This window comes from Poecilia reticulata, linkage group LG4 (assembly GCF_000633615.1).
Source record: "Poecilia reticulata strain Guanapo linkage group LG4, Guppy_female_1.0+MT, whole genome shotgun sequence".
Lineage (NCBI taxonomy): Eukaryota > Metazoa > Chordata > Actinopteri > Cyprinodontiformes > Poeciliidae > Poecilia > Poecilia reticulata.
In genome coordinates, this window is record NC_024334.1 from 29,947,280 (window position 1) to 29,957,951 (window position 10,672).

The 10,672-nt window shown below is 39.5% G+C and overlaps 1 long non-coding RNA gene across 1 annotated transcript; it reads right to left on the bottom strand.

Annotated features, from left to right (window-relative positions):
* Positions 1–4,717: 4,717 nt before the first annotated feature.
* On the bottom strand, positions 4,718–5,121 carry LOC108166253 (uncharacterized). Its single transcript, XR_001776557.1, has 2 exons — positions 5,039–5,121; positions 4,718–4,978 (listed from the first exon to the last, which is right to left on the bottom strand). It is a non-coding gene; the product is annotated as an uncharacterized LOC108166253 (long non-coding RNA).
* Between the last annotated feature and the right edge of the window lie 5,551 nt (positions 5,122–10,672).

Below are 10,672 nucleotides of genomic sequence, written 5' to 3' on the forward strand. Positions count from 1 at the left end.
ATCAGCTAATAATCCTGGAGTATATGAGGAGCTGACTGCCAACACCTTGACGTCCGTCAGCTCACTCCTGCCCACCTGATCTTACCTGTCCGCCCTCCACCGCATGCGGCCTCCTCATTTCCAACAAAGAACCCATTCTATCAAGAACTCACTGGAACCTGAATCACTTCAAGAATGCCCACAAAGAGACCAAACCCTGGAGCCCACAGTATCTCCTCTTTGGTTAAAATCTCCTTCTAAAACAAGTAAGATATTTCTGATTGTTTCAAAGATTCAATTTTTTCAATGACCTCAACCTCACCATTTTCCTCTCACTACTCTTCAGAAAACTGACGACCCCGTAGCCCCTCCCAAGGACCAGATTCAGATTCTCACATTCTCATCATTGTTAAAATAAACTTTATCTGATTATCTGTTCTCCTGGTGGTGTTCTTTATCTGGGTAAAAAAACTGGAACCCAACATGACATTTACAATATCTTGCAAAAGGAATCTGACCTCTYAATATGTTYCATTTTCTCAGCTCTAATCCACAAACCTCAGTGTGTTTCATTTGGGCCATCTTTATGCAACAGGAAGCAATGCTAAAGTTGAAAATAGCTGTCACAGCAATACAGATTTCACCTGACATGGCAATGCCTCAATCTAGTGGGCAATAAAAAGAACAGCAAGCTGCCCAACGAAGATTGTTTTTGAGTTGAACTCAAACAAAATGTCCTCCACTGCAAGGAAGGTCAGCTGCCTTGGCCCTTTGACCAAACATTTTACACATGCTCAAAGCCAAAGTTTAAAACAAATGCAAAAGGAAAACATTCTGTACCATGGTTGGTCAACCCAGAAGCACAAGACAAAACAAAAACTTTAATTGCAACAACACAATTTAAAGTCATACTGAACTTTGGAGTACACACAAAAGAGCAATTACAATACTAAAACTTCAAACACTGAATTTTTAATACAACACCACAGTCAAATTAAAAATATTTAAACTGATAAATTATTGAATAGAACATTGTCAACATAAGACTAAACTATTTCTCTTGGGGGGAGATGAGCAAACCTCACCCATCCAGCTAAGATCATCACCTGGCCTTCCAACCCTAAACAAGTGCTGCCTCACCCCTAGTCCATGTAGATCTCCTCTCCCAGTTTGATATCTCTTGTTTTTATTAGGAGAAATGTGTCTGCCAGGCCTGGGAACTTCACTGATAGGTGTTGAAGTTTTTGACAGAAAAGTTAATCAGTCAGCCAAACATGGCGAGCTGTGGATGACTGTCACACAGGTGGACCTGAGAGTTTATGCAGAAGTCCTTGGTCCCCAGACTTGAAAAAGTAAATGTACGCATCTTGTCCCGCATTCAGGAACCCCGCAAGCCCCCAGCCTGGGCAGCAATATTCCATGGTAGTCGTGATGGACCCCTTGATGAAAGTCCTGGTCGCAAAGAGTCATGTGGAAGAAAAAAAAATATTATTTATGAATTAATTTTATTTACAGAAGTGTCAGTTTCCAAAACAAGATCCAGGAACCAGCATTTGATATCCATCCACCTCTTCTGCTGACAGTCTTCTTGCTCTCCAAAATGGTAAGTCCCGTTCACCTCTGGTCCTGGATGTGGAACATAAAGTCCTGGCTGGATTTTGGGGTGTGGTTGATAGTGCTGCACAGATCTCCAGGACCTCCTCTGCAGTGTTACAGTTCCAAGTTTGCAATGAAGCTCTCCACCTTGGCCAATATGGGCTTCTACCTGCTCCATTTGGCCAGGAGACAGAAACAACCCATGTGTTATTCGCAGTTAGTCAATTAATCAAGACTTATTTTTGTGGGCCCATGTCCTGTTTTGTCCCAAACTCTGCAACTTATTTAAAGCCCCGCCTCCAGCGCAGTTTGAACAACGTCACCTGTTCCACTGTGATTGTGGCTGGCTGTTTGGCGTCTTGCTGAAAATTCATCCTGGCAAATTAATCAAAATCTCTGCAACCACTGATTTGATCTACTGAACTGGCGTTTGTTACCTGGGCGTCACCCTGATTGTGGTCTAGTACACCCCACTCTCTGCACATAGGTAACCTGATCATTGGTTTTGTGGAAGCTTTGGCACTGTTGTAATAAAATTTATTAAAATAGGATGTAGCTACATTTAAGTTGAAATTGTGCAATATAATTTATTTAACTTACTTTTTTTCCCTCCTTTTCCCCACTGAGTATTTTGAGTTGATTTATTTTCTCTTGATATTTTGAAAGTGTACTTTGATTTCAAATTTAACCTAAATTAATTAGTTTGAAATATGATTGATATTCTTTTTATTTAAATTATGGTTAATTTAACCTGACTGAAATGTTTAGTTGAATTATTAGATATTTAATAATTGCATTTGAATTTGATATTTATTGCATGTGTGTTTGCACATAATTGTTGTTTGATAAAACACTTAATGGTTTTTTTTTTGGCCTTTTATGTCGGTTTTTTTTTCATGATGGATCAGATCCTCAGATCCTCTTTGAAACCGATGGCGAGCTAAGAAAAGGACAAGAATTGAATTGATTTATTTTGAATTAATTTGTGTCTCTTTGTATATTTGTAATTGTTTTTTCCCCCCCAAATCACTAATATATATACACTAAAACTAAAACATTTCTTTGTGTCTTCATTCACACCTCAGGCTCCCTAAAGAACCATCTTCTGATGCTGCTTTTGTTGCCGCAGTTGGCTGCATAGCCCATAACTGTTACACATGCATGCGGTTAGAGCTGAATATAACACGCCCTGCATCAGAACCTGGTAAGGTAGGGTCAGTACGAGGAGGGGAAAAAAAACAAAAAACACACTCAATCAGGTGGTCCCGCCTCGTCTTAAACTGAATAAACTACCACTTGTCAAAGAGGCTCCTTGTCAGGGGGGAATCTTTTTAGGAGGCAGCACATCATTCAGGGTTATCCTAAAAGACTTGAGAAAAGTGCCCATGTCTGTTTATCCCTCACAGCTTCGCCTCCACCTTTTGGGCCTCAGAGCGTTGTCTGTGGAGCTAAAGGAGATAAATACATTAAACACATCACCAAACGTTGCTACCCCGAGATCAAATGCACACACCCTGCTCACCTTTAGGTTTCCGCTCTGAGCTTCCACAGGATGCTTGTTTCCTATTCTGAAGATTGGAATTTTGATTGTGGAGTCCTTTTTTCATTACTTTCTTTTATTTCATTTTTAATTTTTTTATTTTATAACTCAGTTTTTCTGACATGAAGCTTGATTCAGCCCTGCAAGCGCTGGAACGGTTCAATAAAATCAAATACAAACATGTCCGAGTTTTACCCAGAATGCATTACTTGAATGCTCCTCTGAAGGCTGAGTGCTGTCTTTAAAACTCTGCTTTTTCACCAAGCTCTAATTCTTTGTTTGCAAACTCATTTTCCTGATATGAAGCTTGATTACAGCTTTTAATTTCACTTCTGAGCTTCTGCCCAGGGCTGGAACTACACAATCAGATTTGGACTACAAACATGTCCGCTTCATTTACCCATAATGCTTAGCGGTTGGGACTTTAAATTAGTTTCTAGTTTGATCGTTTTGATGCAAAGTCTGTTAAACTTTATACCATTGGATTCAGCACAAATTTCTCTTTTAAATTAGTTGGGTCAGAACGAGCTTTAAAACGAATTGGGGATCGGCGAAGAATCGAACAGAAAATCAGACTTGAACTACAAACATGTATTTCTCAGCATACTTTGAGGTTGGGCCTTTAAATCGGCTTCTAGCTTACTGGCCTTTGATACAAACCCTGACAAATTTTATACTGTTGAAATCAGCATGAGCTCCTCTTTCGGACTATATTAGTTAAAAAGAGCTTTGAAAAGAACTGGAGATCGGCGAAGAACCCGAACAGACTATTAGATTTGGACTATATGGCCGCTGGACTTGCCCGGAGTACATTATGGCTCCTTCTTTACTACATACTACAGCTGCCATTTTGATCACAGAGAACGCATGTGCCTACAGCTGAACTGCTGGAGAAGTCTTCTCCGTTTACAATCAGTCATTCAACCTTATTTTGGGACCACTAAAAATCTAAAAAGTAAAGGATAGAAGAATAAAGCTGGATTTAACTCAGTTTAAAACCTGATTTTGGTGTTCTCTTGGAAATAAAGGTTTGAATTATTCTGCATTAATCTGATTTCAATTCCTGATTCATCTTTGGAGAATGAAAGTCTAATGGTGGTTCCTCAATAATCCTGTTTGAGACTTTACACATGATCCTGCACATATATACACAACTCAAATCTCAATTTAACTCGATTTAACTCTTATTTTTATCTCGGACACACAGCATGGCTTGATCAACCTACCCAAGGAGCATGGCATTCTCATTTATTGTATTGTCGAACTTTATTATCTTTTTCATATGACTCCATGAGAGTGTTCTGCATGTGGGTATGGAATCATGACATCACCTGAAAGGGCAAAAACGGCTTTATCTCAGCGAAAGAAGTGAAAAATTGAGAATCTGAAGATTCGCAGCACTGCATTCTACATTCAACCTTTTCTGGTGATTTAGATAGTTTCTTAATATTCAAGATTATTATTTGTGTAAGATTAAAAACAAATGTTTTCGAGTTTATACATCAAAATTGCTGGAACAGTAAAAGCCTGTCTAAATGAGAGAGATATAAAAAGTTAAATATTTCTGAGAGAAGCATAAAATGGACACTGAAGAAACGTATGCTGGTCTTGAATCTTAAAGTTTATTGACTGGTTTAATATTTTAAATATAAATATTAGACATAATTATGCATTTGTTAGGTTATACATTGAAATACAACATTTCATTAATTTCAAACATGATTCGTAACTACTTTTCATAAAAATATTTTTAATTTCTCAGCAATGAGAAACGACAATGAAACTGATTATTTTTTATTTCGGACACACAGCATGGCTTGATCAACCATTACTGGGCTCTCCTTGGGTAGGTTCTCTAGTGACCTACCCAAGGAGGTCACTAGACCCTCCTTGGGTCTAATGACCCAAGGAGGGTCTAGTGACCCAAGGAGGGTCTAGTTCCGATTGTTGGTTCCGGTTCAACAATCGGAACTAAATAAGGTTCCGATTGTTGAACCTTATTTGCTGTTTCACATTCAGATTAGACAGCAATCTGAAGTGCTGTCTAATCTGTACTACATCTTCTCTGCTTGACAGAGCAGATGTTAGGCATCTCCTCTCTCAGGAGATGCCTAACATCTCCTGAACAGATTGCATGGGGTCAAAAACCAGACAGAAAAAGGAAACCTTCTCAGTTTTACGTCTGATGGGGTCAGTGGCAGTTTCTGATAGGCGACATGAGCCTACAGTCTCAGACTAATGTAATTTACATTAGTACAGTCAGTGAGTAGTCTTTAACTCGAGGGTTAATGTCATGATTTCAGCCCTTCAGCTCCACCTTCAGTGGGCTGATTACTCATTACCCTCACCTGCTCTGTGCTGCTCCCTATTTAAACAGCTGCTCGTCACCAGCTCAGTGCGAGATCGTCTGTTGCCACTGTCACAGCTTTCAAGCCTTGTCCATGTTCCAAGTAGTCTACTGGTTTTCTGATCCTGCCTGTTTTTTGACCACTGATTTTGCCTTTTCCCTCTGCTCTGAAGATTGTGCCCTCCTGTTGCTGAACCCTGCCTGGTCCTGACCCTGCCTCCTGGTTGCCGTCTATTCTGTCTTTTTTTCTCCACCAGTTGTATCTGTTTTGACCTTTTATAAATGCAGAACAGCTGTACTATTAATTTCAGTTTACTGTACAATGACAACAAATCAAGTCTATCAAATCTATCTACCGTATTTTCCGGACTATAAGCCACTACTTTTTTCCTAAGCTTTGAACTCTGCGGTTTATAGTCTGGTGCAGCTTATATGTGGATTTTTCTTCAACCACCAGGGGGCTCTTTAGCATGACGTAAATCATTGGAAGTCAAATTTGAGAATGTTGTTGATCAGTTAAATAGCATTGAGGGGGGAAAAAGAAGATTTTTCATTTTCTAAATAATACTGGGATCATTATGAGAATTTGAAGCATAGATATTAGGATCCAATAGATGGCAGTAGTGCAACAATAATGGATGCAAGCTGCCATTGAAATCTAAAGAAGAAACAGAAGAAGAAGAAAACGCCCATTTTCATTTAGCACATGCTAGAAGCAGACATGAAGGATCAGCACTCTTGACTGTTACAGTTACCGTTCGGAAACTACCGTATTGAGTTCAGTTAAATCTGAAACTGGCAACTTTTTCTTTTTCAACCGTAATAAATGTGATATTCAATTGACCTGTTATGACTCAAATTTTTGGTGTCCGCCCCCCTCTGCTGAGTGCTGTGTCGTTGTGGAAAACCTAGAGCGGCAGAGATATCTGCAGTTTATAGCACGGTGCGCCCTATACAAGTACAAAATTGATTTTCTTTCTAAAATTAGAGTGTGCGGCTTATAATCAGGTGCGCTCTGTAGTCCGGATGCACTCTGTAGTCCAGTATTTACAGTAATATATATTCAAAGTCTGATATTAAAGCTTTGTTAAGGAGAATGTGATACAAGATACTACAGATTTGGATGTTATGAATAGGTTTAGTTGTATGGACATTTAAAAATAGTACTGCCCTTTCTACACTTGAATCCTCTTAACAATTATCATACAGAAAAAACTAACATTTAAACTCATTTCAAAATAGTTGTCGTTTCAAAATTGTTTTAGATTATTTTAGTTTTAGTATCCAGCAAGATAAACCCTGGATTTATTCATAACAGGATTTCTGCTGTTTGGAGTTTGTGGATGTCTGGTTTATCGACAAATTTGTGATGGACTTGGCCGAACTAGCGTTGGTGTGGACAGAGACACACATTGGATGTGAGTCTTGCTGAGACTCGCAGCCCAGCTGAGGACTCTAAGGGTGCGTTCACACTGCAGCCTGAAGTGACTCAATTCCGATTTTTTTTGCCAGGCCGTTCACACTGCCAGTAAATACGACCTGTATGTGTTCTGCAGTGTAAACGGGCAAACGACCTGAAAGTGTCCCGCATGCGCAGTAGAGGGCGCAAAAGCGTCAGCGTTCTCAGTGTTCTGCCAACCGCCATAAAAAGAAGTGCTCAGTGTTTGTGGAAGTAAACATGGAGGCTAACGGTGGAGCTTAGCTTGCACATTTGAAGTTGTTATCCGGCCGGAGCAGCATATTAACAACTTAATCATTATATAGTCCATCATGGTTGTTGTTTTCTTCCCACTTGCGCGTCTCAGGACGCAGAATAGTGAGATTTGTTGAGAATCAGTGACGTTCAGTTCGGATGAATGCGGCCAGGACGTTATGGTCGCATTTGAATCGGATATGTATCGGATATGGGTCACATTCGAAAAAGAATCCGACCTGTGCTGTTCACACTGCCATGAAAAGATCGGATACAGATCGCATTATGTCAAAAAAATCGGAATTGGGTCACTTCAGGCTGCAGTGTGAACGCACCCTAAAACTCACTAGCAGAATGGAATCAATTTTGGAGGAGTTGCTAGTTTCGGTTAGGGTTACCCTAATGAACTAATTTGGATAACTGAGAACTGAGATGTATCGGAGAGACTTTAGGGAAGATCAAAATTTATAATCTACCCGACCTAAGACATTCTGTTTCTGAATTGGCTTTCTCCATGTTGCCTTGGAAGGGCTGCATATTTCCAATCTCTTCAAAGATATGTAAACATAATGCTCCTTCCCACCTCATCCCCTCCTGTTATCCATGCAGCTGTGGAGCTGAGCGCTCCCAAGGCCTTGATAACACCTTTATTGGACTTCTGCTGGGAGGCTGAGCAATGTGGTTTCGTGGCCCTGTGTTGTCATCGCCTACACTCATGTCTTTGATTTGTCTGAATGTTGCCATTTCCCCTAATGTGTACTTTCCTCTTTTTTATTTATTTTTTATTTAACTTTGTTAGAAACTGTGGAGAACTCACTTTTAACCCAGAAAAGGATTGTTTTAGATAATTTTAGTTTATTAGAAAATGTGGAGTACGCATGACTTATATCAACATTATACTTCTTAGATAAATTTTATGCAGAGAGACTCGTACTGCTACAGATCAGAAAAGGAATTAGTATTAGAATTACAATGAACTTAGAATCCAGAAATACATGAGCAGTCACTACTTAGTTCCTTTTTATACATCTACTGGTTATAAACTATGGAGTACTCACTTTTAACCCAGAAAAGGAATTAGATTAGTTACACTTTAGCTTATTTTGTCAGAAACTGGAGAGTACTCACTATTTAGATACAGAGACCAGAAGCACAGAGGAAACTTTTGGATCTAGACTACTTTTTAGACTCCTGTTCTTCCAACCCAGAAATGGAATTAGACCAGAGGATACTTAGCAACACTGAACAGGAGCACCTAGTTTAGATACTTGGATCAACATTAGATAAAATTAGATTATTTTTCTTATTTTGCTCTTTCATTTGGTTTATTTTGTTTGTATTTCCTTTTAATTCCGGTAAAGCACTTTGTATTGCCTTGTCGCTGAAAATGTGCTATATAAATAAAATTACCTTTACTACAAGCAATATACATAGGATAAATAAAATGAGTTTGCAGGGATGGCTGTAAGACTTCAGTCCTTCCATTTGTTGCCATTGCATTGCTAAACAAGGATTTGTTTAGCAACTTGTTCCATGAACAAATACTTATTCATGGAACAAGTGCTGCTCTGTCTTGATTCAGTACAATTAGTATGTGCCATTTTGTGGAACAATTTCTCTACTTCACAGATCTGGTGTACAAAAGTATGTAGTTGTTTTTAATGACTTATCTGTATTTTGAGGACCCATGTTTGACTGAATCTCATCATTCCAAAAAAATGCCACAAAATATTAACATCAATTTTCATGTCTGAAATAATTCCTAAATCCAGATAGACAAAAGACCTTGCTCAGTTATATTGTAGCTTTTGGTTGACACTATCCATACACCACCCATTAACAATGTAGGAGAGAAAAGAAATTGTTGGTTAAACCAACTCTAAGGGTGCATTCAGACTAACCCAGGATTAGAGTCCTGAATCAGACTCTAATCCGTTTGTCTAGAAAGTCCGATTTTTGCGGGGAGATCAGAATGCAAATTTGAATTCCAAAACAGACTTAAAAAGCAAACTCTGATCCACCTAAAAACCTAGGTCTTGGGCCGGTTGAAATGAACTCTAAAACGGTAGAAAACCTGTCTGAATGAAACTTGGCCGTTCCAAAAGCAGGAAGTTAGTGAGAGTGCAGGACATTCAGGGTAATATATTACTTTTTGCTCTGCGGGTTAATGAAGATGTTGTGTCAGTTGTCGTAGCAACAGGTCTGCGTGCTGACACAGAAAGCAAGGAAAAGCAGAATATCCATCCATCCATTTTCAGTACACCCTTGTCCCTTAGTGTGGTCAGGTGGGTTGCTGGTGCCCATCTCCAGCTAACGTTCCAGGGGAGAGGTGGGGTCACCCTGGACAGGTCGCCAGTCTGTCGCAGGGCAACACAGAGACAGACAGGACAAACAACCATGCACACACACACTCACACCTAGGGAGAATTTAGAGAAATCAATTAACCTGACAGTCATGTTTTTGGACTGTGGGAGGAAACCGGAGTACCCGGAGAAAACCCACCATGCACAGGGAGAACATGGAAACTCCATGCAGAAAGACCCCGGGCTGAGAATTGAACCCAGAACCTTCTTGCTGCAAGGCAACAGCTCTACCAACTGCACCACTGTTCAGCCCCCGAAAAGCAGAATATAAATAGTTTAAAGTTGTTTTACTGTTTATCAGTTTAAATCCCAATTGCTGTGGCACTCTGCAGCTGCTGTAATTTTAAAACCTTTAATAAATAACAAAAGCTGAACTAAACTCATTTGTTTGCACATCTAATCATCATAAATCATATGATGATTAAATAATATGATGAAATAATCATATTTCATTTGTCCCATATATAAAGTACATGAGTCATGGTTTATTACATTTTGACAAACTAATAAAATTAACAGCAGCAATTATGTAATTATTCACCAATATAAAAGAGCAATTTGCTTAATCCTCTCTTGCATCTTGATAGAAACCAAACTGTTAAGAGCAGGGGTGTCCAAAGTGGGTCCTCAAAGGCCGGCATCCTGCACATTTTAGATATCTCCCTGGTGATAGTAACAACTTCTTCAGCTTATCAATGTTCCTCTTAGGCCTCTAATGAGCCATCATGTGATCCAGGTGCGTTAAACTAGGGAGAGAACTAAAACATGCAGGATGCCGGCCCTCGAGGACCCACTTTGGACACCCCTGGTTTAGAGATTTATATCAAGGGAAGATACTAACAAACATCAGGAATTTCTGTAGCTTTAATTTAAGCCATGTTTAGAGAAATCGGGTAAGAAATAAGGGCATTGCGATCGTTTTTGCAACAGATTCTTGCTCATCCTGCATTGGAACAGCCTGGTTTAGTGGACAGACTCACCACGTAGTAATGGCACCCGCAGGAGCATCGCTGGCGTTAGCGGCTAACAGGTGATGTCCAAACCAGTAATGTATATGAATAAAGAAATCCTACAACTGCTAAAATCTGACACTGCTCCGTTTTTGTTTACTTTTTGTGAAGAAGGAAATTGTGCTAATTTTCTTCAGAGGTTT